Source organism: Lepidochelys olivacea, assembly GCF_965140295.1.
Source record: "Lepidochelys olivacea isolate rLepOli2 genome assembly, chromosome: 1".
Classification (NCBI taxonomy): Eukaryota; Metazoa; Chordata; order Testudines; family Cheloniidae; genus Lepidochelys; species Lepidochelys olivacea.
In genome coordinates this window covers 8048656-8052908 of record NC_140411.1, presented here as the reverse complement: position 1 = coordinate 8052908, position 4253 = coordinate 8048656, and the positions used below count along the sequence as shown (strand labels likewise).

General features: G+C 43.0%; 1 pseudogene across 1 annotated transcript; it reads right to left on the bottom strand.

Annotated features, from left to right (window-relative positions):
• Positions 1–2032: 2032 nt before the first annotated feature.
• Positions 2033–2954, bottom strand: LOC311514545 (olfactory receptor 51G2-like; annotated as a pseudogene). The gene has a single exon. The product of its transcript is annotated as an olfactory receptor 51G2-like (transcript).
• Between the last annotated feature and the right edge of the window lie 1299 nt (positions 2955–4253).

Below are 4253 nucleotides of genomic sequence, written 5' to 3'. Positions count from 1 at the left end.
AAGTAAAGGAATCACCTCTGTAAAGTCAGGATGGTAGATACCTTAGAGGGTAATTAGATTCAAAACATAGAGAATCCCTCTAGGCAAAACCTTAAGTTACAAAAAAGACACACAGACAGGAATAGTCATTCTATTCAGCACAGCTCTTTTCTCAGCCATTTCAAGAAATCATAATCTACCACATACCTAGCTAGATTACGTACTAAGTTCAAAGACTCCATTCCTGTTCTGTCCCTGGCCAAAGCATCATACAGAAAGACACAGACCCTTTGTTTCTCTCCCTCCTCCCAGCTTTTGAAAGTATCTTGTCTCCTCATTGGTCATTTTGGTCAGGTGCCAGCGAGGTTACCTTTAGCTTCTTAACCCTTTACCGGTGAGAGGATTTTTCCTCTGGCCAGGAGGGATTTTAAAGGGGTTTACCCTTCCCTTTTTATTTATGAAAGCATTGGTGTTCACTGCAGAGGATGTGAGGGAGATTCCCACACCCGAGTCCCTCTTTTTAGGAGACAAATTGAGTCCCACATTGAGGTGTCAGTAAAGGAGGTTGTGATGCTACACCCCATATTGATGATAGTGGTAAATTATGACATGATTATGACATAATTATGATGCATCTGGTATAAGATAGGTCTTGTGAAGTGTCACTGGAAAAGTTAGGATTTGCTGAATATTATTATCCTATTTGTGTGCATGTTTCATTTTTCTACCTGAAGTTATCAACATGGACTATATAGCTGTATTTCAAATACACCCCCACCAGGTATTAAAACATAATCTGTGTTAATTAATAAGTTAACAGTGATTCTATTAAATACAGAAAGTAGGATTTAAGTGGTTCCAAGTAATAACAGAGAGAACAATGTGAATTACCAAGCAAAATATAATAAAGCATGCAAGTCTAAACCTAGTAAAGTAAGAAAATGATTACAGATGAAATCTCATCCTCAGAGATGTTCCAGTAAGTTTCTTTGACAGACTAGCCTCCTTCTAGTCTGGGTCCAACCATCACTCACACCCCTGTGGTTCCTGTCCTTTGTTCCAGTTTTTTTCAGGTATCCTTTGGGGGTGGAAAGGCTATCTCTTGAGCCAGCTGAAGACAAAATGGAGGGGTCTCCCCCAGGCTTAAATAGATTTTCTCTTGTGGGTGGAAACCCCTTCTCTCTCCTATGCAGAATCCATAGCTACAAGCTGCAGTTTTTGAGTCAAATGGGCAAGTCACATGTCCATGCATGACTCAGAACTTTACAAGTGGCAGCCATTGTTCACATGCTACCTTGAACATCATAAGTAGACTTTTTATGTGGATTGGAGTCTTCCAAGGTTTCATTGTCAATTAAGTGTTTCTTGATTGGGCACTTAACTTGGAAATTCCTTTCTTAAAAAGCTAACCAAATGCCTTACTAAGGCTACTTAAAATCAAACAAGTACACAGCCACTATTCATAACTTCAAACACAATAATGACACATGCATACAAATAGGATGAATATATTCAGTAGATCATAACCTTTACAGTGATATGTTACATGGCATACGTAGAATCAAACATAGTCCAGTTATGTCATATTTACATTCATGAGCATATTTCCAGAAAGCATTATAGGGTGAAATGTCAGAATGGTGTCACCAGGCACTGTGGGATACAAACTCACAATGCATCGCTCATGCTGTCGAGAATGGTGCCCCGAATGTGGACACAATCTGTTGACAGAGGGAGCAAATGTAGATTTGCTTTGGCGACTTTGCTTTTGTCGATTGTTTTCGGGTCAACCTAAGATTCATTGACAAAACTTGGAAGTGTAGACAAGCCCTTTGTAAATGCTGCTGACTGTCTTGGTCTCCATCCCGCAGTGAGCTGTCCTCCCTCACCAGCCCCTCTCCCATTGCTCCAGACCTTAAACACTGTGTGAACCTCTCTCTACAGACTGGAGATCAGTAGCTCATGTCTTCTCAGATGTAAGGGTCCAACAAGGAATAGGTGGCCCATGGTTTTCATCTCCCAGGTCAGCAGCACTGTAGCCAGCATTGACCACTCAATTGATGAACACTCTGATTATCCTCCCACGAAGGTGTTCGCTTTTCACACTGTACACGATTGGGTTCATCAGGGCGGGACGAGCAGGTAGATGTAGCCCAGGACAATCTGTAGTAAGGGAGAAGAGCCCTTCCCCAATCTGTGTATCAAAGACAAGCCGATCTCTGGTGTGTAGAAGAGCAGGACGGCACAGAGGTGGGAGACGCAGGTGTTCAGGGCCCTGAGGCACTCCGTGTGGGATGCAACACTCAGCACCGTTTTGAGGATCATCACATAAGAGAGGAAGATGGGCAGTGAATCAAACCCCACCGTGGAGACTGTAAGAAACAAGCCATAGATGTAGTTGACTGTGATATCCGAACAAGCCAGCTTCATGACATCCTGGTGCAGGCAGTAGGAATGGGAGAGGACATTGACTCGACAGTATTGGAACCGTTTCAGGAGAAAGGGGAATGGGAATGATACAGCCACCCCTCTTAGCACACATACCAGTCCCATCTTGAATATCCTCGGCAGGGTTAAGATGGAAGCATTTCTCAGTGGGTTAGAGATTGCAACAAAGCGGTCAAACACCATCAAAAAGAGTATGGAGGATTCAATCATTGCAAGTGAGTGGATGAAGAACAGCTGGGCAAAACAGGCATTGAGGCTGATCTCCCTAGAGTTAAGCCTAGAGTCGGTGTGGTGGATATCGATAAGCCAAGGTCCGTGACGGCCAACATGGAAAGTAAAATGTACATGGGCTCATGGAGGCTTGGATCTGTTTTTATAATGAACAGAATTGTTGAATTTCCCAATATTGAAAAAACATAAATGAAGCAGAAGGGGATAGAGATCCAGAGATGGGCCTCTTCCTGCCCAGTTATGCCAGTGAGAGGGAACATTGCAGAGTTGAGTTTGGTGTCATTGACAGCTGACATAATGTACACGGGAGGTCCCAAGAGTTTTGGACTTTCCTTCCTGAAAGGAAAAAGAACAGTTGACAAGGTGATATTTAATGAGACATCATTCTGCTCTCTGTGCAATCCTAGAGACTCCCAGGAGCTCAAGGAAGATCAGCAAAAACATAGTCTTGGTATTACACCATGGTTAAGAAGATAGGCACTGCCAGACTGGACCTGCAGTCCATCTAGCTTAGTATCCAGTGACCAGTTCTCGATGCTTCAGTGGAAGGTGCAAGAAGCCCTGTAATAGGCAGCTATGAGATGACCTGCTCCCAGGAAAAGGTTCCCTTGACACCCACTAGTAAGACATATTTTTTGGTATAAATCAGGAAGGTTGTGGGCCCTTCCTAGACTTTTAAAAACAATCCTCAGTACTGGAATTGTATTTTCTGGTTACCCATATACACACCCAGTCAGTCTTTGAAAGTTTCTAAGCTCTTGGCCCCATTGATGTCTTGTGGCTTTGAGTTCTGCAGCCTACTTGAACGCTGTTATTTTACAGTTGTGACCTTCGCAGAGGCACCCTTTCTGGCTCTTAACTTCTGAGTATGGCCCATTGTATCATGACATGTGTGGAAACATATGGCAAGTGCATGGTGAAAATGGTCATTGTATTTATCTGCCCTGCATGGAAGCTATTCATAAACGTGTTTCAATGCCTCATTATATATTTTTTCACTTCCTGAGAGTCCAAATTATGCCACTGTCTCTTAAGGTACATGGGATAAATTCTTAGGGCCAGGATCTTAATTCAATAATAGTGACTTCAACTCCATCACTCTTGATTTCAATGTGTAAATTTGATCAGAACTGGGAACTATCAACTTTCCCTTACCAAATGCTCCCGGTGATACAATCTGAGCCCCAAGAATCCCTCCAAGAGAAGCTGAAGTGCTTTGCCTGAATAGTGTTGTCTGAATCCAGAGATGTGGATCATCCTACAGCCTTCTCTTCATCCTCATAGGACCTGCATCCTTTCCCCATGCAAGGGATTGTAGTTATCTGGCAAGTTATAAGCTAACATGGACAGTTACTTCAGCTGGATGGGGGAGGGGTTGGCGTCAGACATGGGTGACGTGTGCAAACACTAGGATTCTCCTAATATCCAATCAAGTGTCCAAGTTACTTCTGCCATGCTCATGTAAGAGGTGATATTTGTAAATTTCATACAACCTCTATAACACTTCTCTTTCCTGCACCTGAGCTTTGTACTACTGAAAGAGAGATTTGCAGAGGGAGTGTGTACATGACCCTGAATGTAAGTGTTAGAAACAG